Genomic DNA, 13,169 nt, shown 5'->3' on the forward strand with positions numbered 1-13,169 from the left:
AAAAGCGGCACTGAATGAGAGTGTAGTGAGCACAGCATGACCAAAGTAAATGATGTTGCTGAGAAGTGCTCAAGAGAAAAGGATGCCTGTACTAAAGAACCTGACATATATGACAACAACTCTTCGCGTATGGATGGATATAGGCATATAGGTATACAGGTAGGTTGAGGTGTATACGTATGTGAGAACAGATAGAAGTATCTATGTGTACGTGTAAATACAGATATGTGTGTGCATGCACATATATTCATTGAAGACACAATTACAGATACTCCTCAGATATAACCAAACACCTTCTGAGATTTGTTTTCTAGATTTGAAAGTTTAGGACCATAGTCTCACGGGACAACTAAGTCCATTGGCATGATACAGTTCACAAAGTTCATGTTCCGCATCCTAGGGAAGTGAGTAGCATCTGGGGTCTTAAAAGCTTGCAAGCAGCCATCTTAGATACAACTTTTTGTCTCTCCTCATCAGAAGCAAAAGAGTAAGAAGGTAACTAAATCCTGAAGAAGAAATAAGTCTACGAAGCTGATAGGCCACACAAGCCACAACCTCATCTACCCTGAGACCAGAAGAACTAGATGGTGCCCAGCTACTACCACTGACCATTCTGACTGGGATCACAATAGATGGTCCAGAATAGATTGCAAGAAAAATACAGAACAAAATTCAAATTCCTAAAAAAGACCAGAATAACTGGACCAGTTCAGACCAGATGACTCCCTGAGACACTCTTTAAACCTTGAATCAAAACTATCCCCTGAGACCACCTTTTAATAAAAAAGCAGAGTGGCACACAAACTAAAGGATATTACCCATAAGAATGGTGCTCTACTAAAAACCATCTGTATGAGACCAAAAGGTCAATATTTACTATAAAGCAAAGATGAGAAGATAAATGGGTGGAGAAACTAGAATACTGGAAATAGAACAACGAGAACATAAAGAGAATGTTGACACATTGTGAAAAATGTAACTAATGTCACTGAACAATTTGTGTGGAAATTATCAAATGGGAATCTAACTTGCTGTGTAAAATTTCACCAAAAACACAATAAAATAAAAAAACTTACCAAGCTTGTCAAACAACTACACCCAAGTAGCTTTTTTTATATCAATCTAGAATAGTTAAAATTTGGTAGGCTATATTAATTGAATATTAATTCTCAAAGTGGCACTAAGTCATCTAAATACTTTCTGAAATAGCAATGGATTAAGGTTTTCTATTAAATAGTCTATTTTATACATAGAACCAAAATCTAATAAAAAGGATTTGAGTTATCCTCTAGGGTTGCATTAATATTGCTTTTGGCTTAGTTACTAACTATTGTAATTGTCAGCTACTCTATCACCAATAAGCAGTTTTTTTCTCAGCAATTTTTTTCTAGACAACTCCTTCCATTCACTAATCTTAAATAAAATCTGGTCTTTCCCTGATGATTCCACATCCCCTGAAACTTCCTAGGAGCTAGACCTGAAGAGGTATAGGAGGTCTTACCACTGGGTTTTGCTTTTTTATACAATCTGACAATCATTTCTTTTGAATTGGAGTGTTTTGACCATTTATATTTAATGTAATAATCAATACAGTTGGGTTTAAATCTATCTTCTATCCCTATCAGATCTTTGTTACTTTTATCCTCTTTCCTGAGTTCTTTGGAATTTATTTTTTTACAGTTCCATATTACCTGCATAATTAGTTTTCAAATATACTTCTTCATTTTATGCCTTTATTACTTCAGGAGTCTCTGCGTGACACAAATGGTTAAGTAGTTGATTACTAGCTGAAAGTTTGGCAGTTTGAACCTACCTAAAGGCACCTCAGAAAACAGGCCTGGTAAACTGCTTCCAAAAGGTCACAGCCTCAAGAACCCTATGGAGCACAGTTCTACTCTGACACACATGGAGTCACCATGAGATGGAATTAACTTAATGGCAACTAACAACAACAATAATTGTTACTTCAAGATTTATTATACATATGTATACACATATATACACACATATACATATGTATACGTACATATATCCTCAACTTGTCACATTCTAGTTTCAAATTATATCACTTTTTGTATAGTGTAAGACACTTAATACATTCCCATTTCACTTTCCCCATCCTTTTTGCTATTGCTGTCATATATTTTATTTATGCTATACATCCCACATTACATTGCTGTTGTTTTTGCTTAATGTAACCAATGGTTTTTTTAAAAGATGTTAAACAATGAGGGAAAATATCTTCTATGTTTAAATATCTATTTACCATTTCTGGCCCTCTTCATTCCTTTGTGTAGATCCAAATCTCAGTCTGGTATCATTTTAAACACAATGTCCCCAGATTAAATCACTAGTATCTCAATTGTATGTCAAAATAAAAGGCTATTAAATAATGCACATTTCAGTTCAAAGGCTTTCATCTGGATAAACTGGACCACGAACTTACTATTAATGCCTTGTCCCTCTATATTTCAACAGCAATACTCCAGAGTATACAAATATATTTCTAAACAATGTAGCCTAACTTTTGGGGAACTACACAGAATGTACCCCTAACCAAGAACAATAATTTTTATTTTGTTAATACCAATTCCACTGCTCTTCTAAATATCCAAGATTTTACTTACATATTTTGTGCAAACATCTATAAATCTGCCCTTTAGGTACTCAGTTTTTAAAAACATGTCTGGTGATGAGATATATCATATACAAGAGCATCTTCACTAATGTCTTAGGCTATGTTCTCTAGAGAAGCAAAAACAGTGAAGCATCTAGACACAGAGAGAGAGAGATTTATATGAAGGAAATGGCTCACTCAGTTGTAGAGGCTAGAAAGTCCCAAGAGTCTCCTGACTCTTATAGCTGCAGGGACTGGCAAACCCAATATAAGCATGTTGGCTGCTAGCTCAAGTCCCAAGAATGGGAGGTCAGATGGCTAGAAGCCAGCTGGAGGATACACAGCGAGCAAAATCCCACAAGCCTTGCCAGGAAGTCCACCTATATTGGATGCAGGCCACAACCCCAAGGAAATTCCCTTTCAACTGACTGGCTACTCACAGCAGATCCCATCATGCAGGTGATCGCATTATATCAGATCTCATCATGGTGGTGATTACATCATTATACAATTGTCAAACTACATCATAACTGCCAAACCACTGAGAATCATGGCCCAACCAAGCTGACATACAACCTTAATGATCACAACTAGGGAAGAAATGGATGTTCCACTTATGGAACTTTCCAGTATTAGAAAGCATACTGGAGTAATGATGTAAAGGATCCCTGGCTGTGACACAACTTATTACAAAGCACTGGACCAGTTACTTAATCTCAGTTTTCTCACCTACAAAGTTGAAAGGCTGGGTTAGAACAACATTGCTCAAGGAATGTTCACTGGAAAACTAGGTCTGAAAATTAGCATAATGTTTCAGGCTCAAATAAGATTAAGTTATGCTCTACTGAAATATAAAATTCATACTCCAAAGGAATTCAGATATTTAAGTTATCAGATAAAGAATACAAAACAAAGTTGTATAAAATATTTAAAGAGATCAAGGCACAGCAGGATACTTGAGAATATGACATCCTTCAATGAAGTAAGTTTTCTAAATAAAACCTGGCATTTCTCACATTTATGTGATCATATTAACTTCCTTCTATTATATTTATTACTATCCCAAAGTACTACCAACCTGCAGAACAGGTTTGTGGGAAACCATGACCTAGATAAGAGCTGTATAATATTTATGCTAAGTGAGTAAACATTAAACTAAGATATCAAATAGTATAAACTCTAGAATATGGGTTATAGAAAATTAGTTACGTGGCATTTTGGTAGAGTAGAAACTTTGAATGGTCCTTCCATTTGAACTCATCCAGACCCTGGTATATTCCAACAATTTTTCCTTTTTTTTTTTTTACTGTTTTGCAGAGCTCACCAGAGAGTAGGTTTACTCTCTCCAGACCGGGTGAAGTGAAGCTAAAACCAGACCAGAGAACAGCAGGTAGAGTTGCCTCTGTCACCAGAGAATTGAAGACTGAGCCTGAAGCTTTCAACAAGGTGGATATGTGGAATCCACAACTCCCACATTGAATCGTGGGATTCTGAAATGAGGCTAAAGTGGTCCCAGGTTGGTAGTAGCCCCAACAGTATAGAATGCAAATCGTTCCTAGAAGAAAGAATCTTTACAGTAGTCTCTCAGAATTCCCACAGATCAGGTTCAACAGAATATGAACTCCCAGTTTAAAAAGTTATCAAACACATGGGAGGGGTATCATGGATTGAATTGTGTCCCCCCAAAAATACGTGTTGTAAATCCTAACCCCTATACCTGTGGTTATAATCCCATTTGGAAATGGGCTTTCTTTGTTATGCTAATTAGACAGTATTAGTGCGGGGTCTTAAATAAATCTCTCTCGAGATATAAAAGAGCAGATTAGGCATAGAGGAGCAAGCAGATATGAGGGAAAATAGATGCCATGCCACATGAGATCTCCAAGGAACCAGGAAACAGCAGCTAAAAACAGACAAGGACCTTCCCCCAGAGCCAACAAAGAGAAAAAGCATTCCTCTAGAACGGGTGCCCTGAATTCAGACCTCTAGCCTCCTAAACCGTAAGAAAAGAAATTTCTGTTCCTTAAAGCCACCTACTTGAGATTATAGCAGCACTAGATAACTAAGATGCTAGATAACTAAGAGAGTGGGAGAAACCACTCTCATTCTCCTGAGAGACAATAAGCAAAAGTAAACAAACCAGCCCCAAAGGACTTCAGATATTTATATTATCAGATTAAGAATACAAAATAGAGAAGCATGAAACCTCTAAAGAAACAATAGAATCCAAAAAAGTAAAAGAGTTTAAAAATAAAACACTATAAAAAAAAGTAAAGCACTTTTGAGGGGAAAAAACTAAAACATCTAGAAATGAAAAATATTATTAAAACTCAGCTGAACAGAGAATGACTAGTCAGTAAATGCAGAATGAAGACAGGTCAAAGAGATGGGACGTGGAAAGTCAAGTTAAAAGACATACAGGACGGAATTAAACCAAAAAAACCCATTGTCATCAAGTCAATTTCTACTCGTAGCAACCCTACAGGACAGAGTAGAATTGCCCCATACAGTTTCTAAGGAGTGGCTGGTAGATTTGAACTGCTGATCTTTTGGTTAGCAGCTGAGTTCTTAATTACCGTACCACCAGGGCTCCACAGGACAAAATTATAATGTCTAAAATATGTTTAATAATGGCAGTCTCAAAATAAGGTGAAAGAAAGGCAATCTTCCATGAAATAATAACTCAGAATTTTCCAAAAGCCAATGAAAGACATGAACCTGTAGCACCATGAAGCATAATATATAACAAGCAGGATTAAATAAAAAGATACCTTCAGCTTTAATTTTATAGTGGTGTCAAAAATGAAAAACAGAGATCTTCAAAGGCAGCCAGAGAGAAGAAATAGACCAGTTAGAAGGATACAGCAATTAATTATAATTAACTTCTCAACAATAGCTACTTGAAGACAGAAGTATAGTCTCTTCAAAATGCTGATTAAAAATATCTGTTAGTCTGGAAATGTTTATTCAGGAAAGTTATGTTTCAAGGATGAAAAAAAAGTATTTAGATTCTTTTACCGAATAATTTTTTTTTTCATTCATGAAAGGAAGATGGAAAATGATTGCTGCAGGAAGGTCCGAGATGCAAGAAGGTATGGTAAGCCAAGAAACTAGTAAACATATAATTAAATCTAAATGAAAATTGCCTGAACAACAACAGTGTCTTATTTGTGGACTTAAAAATTAACAGAACTAAAATATTAGCTAATTCAAGTCAGGGGATGGCTAAAGTGATCTACGGTCTTTGTATTCTCTGAAAAAGCATTAAGATCTGATTAACATATATAGAACCACACAACCAACAGAAACACTTAAAAAATAAAATAAAAAAAACTAACCACTGCTGCTGCTGCTGTTGTTAGGTGCCACTGAGTTGCTTCCAACTCAGTGACCCTATGTAAAACAGAACAAAACGCTGCCAGGTCCTGCACCATCCTCACAATTGTTATGTTTTAGCCCACTGTTACAGCCACTGTGTCCATCCATCTTGTTGAGGGTCTTCCTCTTCTTCGCTGACCCTCTACCAAGCATGATGTCCTTCTCCAGAGACTGATCCCTCCTGATAACATGTCCAAAGTATGTGAGACACAGTCTCACCGTCCTTGCTTCTAATGAGCATTCTGGTCATACTTCTTCCAAGATAGATTCATTCATTCTTTTGGCAGTCCAAGGTATAATCAGTATTCTCTTCCAATGCCACGATTCAAAGGCGTCAATTCTCCTATAGTCTTCCTTATTCATCGTCCAGCTTTCAAATGCATATGAGGCAATTTAAAACACCACGGCGTGGGTCAGGTGCACCTTATTAAGCTATAAACCATATTAAGCTATAAAGATTTAAAGAGGTATTTTAATTTTAAATGAGTATCATACCAACATGTTCTCTAAAAACAAACTTATTACTAAATAAATAAATACAATTAATAAAAATCCTTACAGGTGAAAATTAAATATATTTCTCAATAAGTCTTAGATCACATAAAGAATATTAAAATATTCAGAATTAACATAATTTTGTTCTGTATATCAAAAACTTTGGGATACAGCTAAAGCAACATTCAGAGGGTAGTTTATAGCCTAAATGCATATATTAGAAGAGGAAAAAGACTACAAATTCCTGAGGTGATCATCCATCTCAAGAAATTTAGAAAAATCAGGTCAGCAAAATTTATTCAAAGAAAGTAGAAAAGATAAATACAAGACTGGAAACGAAAAAACTGAAAACAAAGGATCAAAAAGTCAAATATGGCTCTTAGAAAAGATTAATATAATTGACAAACCTATAGTCTTGCTCAAAGAAAAAGATTAGAAAGAATAATAAAATTGTGAAGCAAAATAGGGATATGACCATAGATACAAGTGAGATTAAAGGAGAATTACTGCCAGTGATGCCAATAAATCTGAAAACACAAAACTGACCAATTCCTAGAAAAATATAATTTTGGGGGTATGTGCAATATTACTATGGTTCCAAGAGAGCACTATAAAAATGTATACTCAGAGAATATTGCTCCCTTCTCGTCCTTATTACCACATTCTCATTTCTCCATTCTTTCTACCCCATCCCTACCCACTCCCTGTAGTAATCTCATTGTTTTTTTTTCTTCCTGTATTTTTTTTTTTTTTTACACAAAAAAGCACATACATGAATATTTTCTTATATCCCTCTCTTACATCAAGGGTAATAGGGGTCAATAAACTAAGGGCTAAGGGCCAAATATGACTTGCCATTTTGTAAAAAAAGTTTCATTAGAACTCAGCCACACCCATTTCTTTACATATGCCTATGGCTGTTTCTGCACTAAAGCCGAAGAGTTGCATAGTTGCAAGGGAGACTATAAAAAATATATATATATATGGCCTGCAAAATCTAAAATATTTAACTATCTGGCCCTTTACAGAAAAGTTTGCTAACTCCTGGTCTAGATACTCTTTTTGTTGCTGTTAGTTGCCCTTGAGTTGATTCCAACACACAGTGACCCCATCTGTGCCAGAGAAGAACTATGTTCTATAGGGTTTTCAATAGCTGATTTTTTTGGAGTAGATTGCCAGGCCTTTCTTCCAAGGTGCCTCTGGGTGGACTCAAACTTCCAGTCTTTCAGTTAGCAGCCAAGCATATCAACCGTTTGCATCACCCAGGAGCTCCTGACCCACTTCCTATGATATACGTGAATGAAGAAAATATGTAAAGACATACTGATGATTATATGTGTCTACCTACTAGTCCCTGTTTTAAATTCAAGGATATTAATTTAATTTCTAAACACTGAAAATGATAATTGTATTTTAAATATGCCTATATTTTCCTTGACTCCAAGTATACAAAACTAAAGGCCAAACATTTGAAAAACTTTAGTTCACAAACCAGAGAACATTGTAAACTTATACATTTCATATCCTGCTCTCTGGTTTTCCTGAGGAATTGAGATTTTAAAAAAATATTCCTCCAACACAATATTCCTATAAGACTTAAAAAAAAAAAAAAAAAAGATAGAAATCAGAAAATAGCTGGCTGAGAGAGAAGGGAAATGATTGGAAAGGGACAAAAAGGAAATTTCTGAGGTGACTAAAATGTTCTATATCTTGTTTTGGGTGCTAATAAAGGGGAGAAAACTGTCAAAATTCATTGAACAGAATGCATAAATCTTTACATTTTACTTTATGTTAATTTTCTCTTCATAAAAAAATTTAAATTCCTTTTTGAAACCTCCAATTCCAAAAGTGCTCATATTTTCCAAAGTAAACTTCATATTCATAGTTAATTCTTTTTTTTATTGTCATTCTTGGTTTAAAATATCATTTTGGAATATTCTTCTCTTTCAGTCCATATTGCTAGGGTATTTAGTCAAAATGTTTATATCGCTTTCCTTCTAGATTATCAGGGCCAAAGTTTTACAAAAAACAAAGACCAGATCTACTGACCCTTAGGTGAACCCACGGGTCTCCAGGCAGGGTGATTCGTCATGGTACTGATTGTAGTCTAACAATTAGTTTTTCAGTCACCCTAATCAAATCTACTCTTCTTTAATTCCCATAACAGGAATCTTGACTCAGTGCATTAACCAGTTTCCTACAATTCAGATGTATTTGCTAGCTTAGAAATTGAATGTGTGTGTTGGGGGGAGAGGGGGAGCTACTATTTTATGGGCATCTTTGGTTTATTTCATTCTTCTCTGACCATTAGTTTTCTGGGACTGTTTCTCCATTTTTTTACCCAGAAAATGAAATATGTAGCAACAGTCAAACTCCTCTATATCGAACTGTTCCACAAACTAGCAGAATGAAAAAACCTGGATACCCTGGTAGTTCTTGAAAACATTATAGCAAATTAATTCTGTTGAATTCAAGAGAAGAAAAGAAAGACAGAGAGAGAACAGCCAAATGGATGAAGACCTCAACCAATTTTCAAAAAAAGAGAAGCAAAAGAATTAAGTAGAGCATGGAAATACTACTCTATCCTTTGTTCCGAGATATCTAAAGAAGTTTTAGAGATAGCTAACCAGACTCTTTTTTTTTTTTTCCTGAAGATCACTCAAAAGCAGCTGCAGCAGTTCATAAACAGAACTGACAGAGGTTTGAGTCAATTTACAAGAGGATGTGGAACAAGGCACGTCATTGTTGATGTCAGACGGATTTTGGCTGAAAGCAGAGAATACCAGAAAGATGTTTACCTGTGTTTTATTGACTATGCAAAGGCATTCGACTGTGTAAATCATATGAAACTATGGATAACATTGCAAAGAATGGGAATTCCAGAACACTTAACTGTGTTCATGAGGAACCTGTACTTAGACCAAGAGGTAGTCATTCTAACAGAATAAGGAGATATTGTATGGTTTAAATCAAGAAAGGTGTGCGTCAGGGTTGTATTCTTTCACCATACTTATTCAATCTGTATGCTGAGCAAATAATCTGAGAAGCTGGACTACAAGAATAAGAATGTGGCATCAGGACTGGAGGAAGACTCATTAACAACCTGTTATGCAAATGACACAACTCTGCTTGCTGAAAGCAAAGAGGACCTGAAGCGTTGATGAAGATCGCACAGACTACAACTATTAGTATGGATTGCTTCTCAACATAAAACAATCCTCACAACTGGATCAACAAACAACATGATAAATGGAAAAAAGATTAAAGTTGTCAAAGATTTCATTTTACTTGGATCCATAATCAACGCCCATGGAAGCAGCAGTCAAGAAATCAAATGCCATATTACACTGGCCAAGTTTGCTACAAAAGACCTCTTTAAAGTGTTAAAAAGCAAAGATGTCACTTTGAGGACTAAGGTGTGCCTGGCCCAAACCGTGGTATCTTCAATCACCTCATATGCATGCAAAAGCTAGACAGTGAATAAGAAAGACTGAAGAAGAATTGATGCCTTTGAATTATATTGTTGGCGAAGAATATTGAATATTCCATGAACTGCTAGGAGAATGAACAAATCTGTCTTGAAAGAAGTACAGCCAGAAAGCTCATTAGACTCAAGGATGACAAGACTTTGTCTCATGTACTTTGGACATGTTATCAGGAGGGGCCGGTCCCTGGAGAAGGACATCATGCTTGGTAGGGTATCAGCGAAAAAGAGGAAAACCCTCAATGAGATGGACTGAACACAGTGGCTGCAACAATGGGCTCAAACAAGAATGATTGGGAGGATGGCACAGGACCAGGCACATGTTTTGTTCTGTCGTACACAGGGTTGCTATGAGTTGGAACAAACTGGACAGCATCTAACAACAAGAAAAACAACCAGACTTTTGGACCAATAAACAACATCATGAAAAATGAAGACAAAATTGAAGTTGCCAATTATTTGATTCTACTTGGATCATCAATCAACGTCCATGTAAGCAGCAGTCAAGAAATCAAATGACTTATTGCACTGGGCAAATCTGCTGCAAAAGACCTCTGTAAAGTATTACAAAGAAAAGATGTCACTTTGATGGCTAAGGTGCACCTGACCCAAGCCATGGTCTTTTCAATCACCTCACGTGCATGTGAAAGCTGAACAATGGAAATGGAAGACAGGTAAATAATTGATGCATTCAAATTGTTGTGTTAGCAAAGAATACTGAATATGCCAAACCATAGACTGCCAAAGAATGAACAAATCAGTTTTATAAGAAATCTAACCAGAATGCTCCCTAGAAGTTAGGATGGTAGGACTTCATTTTGCTTACTTCGGATTTGTTAGGAAAACCAATCACTATAAAAGGGCATCATGTAAAAATGAGATGAGATGAGGTGAGATGGATTGACACTCTCAGTGAGATGGATTGACACAATAACTACAACAATGTACTCAAATATACCAAAGATAATGAAGATGGCGCAGGAATGGGCGACCTTTAGTTGTGTTATATATAAGGTCACCAAGAGTAGGAGCAGACTGGATGGCCAACTAAAAACTATAACAACCCTAACAACCATACTTTTAGACTAATCATAATTTATCACTTATAATTAACATTAAGTTATAGAAGTCCTGAACAGGAGAATGTGAGCCTGTTAAAAAGTCCATGGACCCTGATCAAGTGGGATTTATACCAGGTATGCAAGGCTGGTTTAACATCAGAAAAACCATTAATGTAATCCATCACATAAATAAAACAAAAGATAAAAACCACATGATCTTATCAATAGATGCAGAAAAGGCATTTGACAAAGTTCAACACCCATTTATGATAAAAACTCTTACCAAAATAGGAATTGAAGGAAAATTCCTCAACATAATAAAGGGCATCTATGCAAAGCCAACAGCCAACATCACTCTAAATGGAGAGAACCTGAAAGCATTTCCCCTGAGAACAGGAACCAGACAAGGATGCCCTTTATCACCACTCTTATTCAACATCATACTTGAGGTCCTAGCCAGGGCAATTAGGCTAGACAAAGAAATAAAGGGTATCCAGATTGGCAAGGAGGAAGTAAAGCTATCACTATTTGCAGATGACATGATCCTATACATGGAAAACCCTAAGGAATCCTCCAGAAAACTACTGAAACTAATAGAAGAGTTTGGAAGAGTCTCAGGTTATAAAATAAACATACAAAAATCACTTGGATTCCTCTACATCAACAAAAAGAACACCGAAGAGGAAATAACCAAATCAATACCATTCACAGTAGCCCCCAAGAAGATAAAATACTTAGGAATAAATCTTACCAAGGATGTAAAAGACCTATACAAAGAAAACTATAAAACTCTGCTACGAGAAATTCAAAAGGACATACTTAAGTGGAAGAACATACCCTGCTCATGGATAGGAAGACTTAACATAGTAAAAATGTCTATTCTACCAAAAGCCATCTATACATATAACGCACTTCCAATCCAAATACCAATGTCATATTTTAAGGGGATAGAGAAACAAATCACTAATTTCATATGGAAGGGAAAGAACCCCCAGATAAACAAAGCATTACTGAAAAAGAAGAAGAAAGTGGGAGGCCTCACTCTACCTGATTTCAGAACCTATTATACAGCTACAGTAGTCAAAACAGCCTGGTACTGGTACAACAACAGGCACATAGACCAATGGAACAGAATTGAGAACCCAGATATAAATCCATCCACATATGAGCAGCTGATATTTGACAAAGGACGAGTGTCAGTCAATTGGGGAAATGATAGTCTTTTTAACAAATGGTGCTGGCATAACTGGATATCCATTTGCAAAAGAATGAAATAGGACCCATACCTCACACCATGCACAAAAACTAACTCCAAGTGGATCAAAGACCTAAACATAAAGACTAAAATGATAAAGATCATGGAAGAAAAAATAGGGACAACCCTAGGAGCCCTAATACAGGGCATAAACAGAATACAAAACATTACCAAAAATGATGAAGAGAAACCAGATAACTGGGAGCTCCTAAAAATCAAACACCTATGCTCATCTAAAGACTTCTCCAAAAGAGTAAAAAGACCACCTACAGACTGGGAAAGAATATTCAGCTATGACATCTCAGACCAGCGCCTGATCTCTAAAATCTACATGATTCTGTCAAAACTCAACCACAAAAAGACAAGCAACCCAATCAAGAAGTGGGCAAAGGATATGAACACACATTTCACTAAAGAAGATATTCAGGCAGCCAACAGATACATGAGAAAATGCTCTCGATCATTAGCCATTAGAGAAATGCAAATTAAAACTACGAAGAGATTCCATCTCACACCAATTAGACTGGCATTAATCCAAAAAACACAAAATAGTAAATGTTGGAGAGGCTGCAGAGAGATTGGAACTCTCATACACTGCTGGTGGGAATGTAAAATGGTACAACCACTTTGGAAATCCATCTGGCGTTATCTTAAACAGTTAGAAATAGAACTACCATACAACCCAGAAATCCCACTCCTCGGAATATACCCTAGAGATACAAGAGCCTTCACACAAACAGACATAAGCACACCCATGTTTATTGCAGCTCTGTTTACAATAGCAAAAAGCTGGAAGCAACCAAGATGTCCGTCAATGGATGAATGGGTAAATAAATTGTGGTATATTCACACAATGGAATACTACGCATCGATAAAGAA

The sequence above is a fragment of the Loxodonta africana genome, chromosome 1, assembly GCF_030014295.1.
Source record: "Loxodonta africana isolate mLoxAfr1 chromosome 1, mLoxAfr1.hap2, whole genome shotgun sequence".
In the NCBI taxonomy this organism is placed as follows: Eukaryota; Metazoa; Chordata; class Mammalia; order Proboscidea; family Elephantidae; genus Loxodonta; species Loxodonta africana.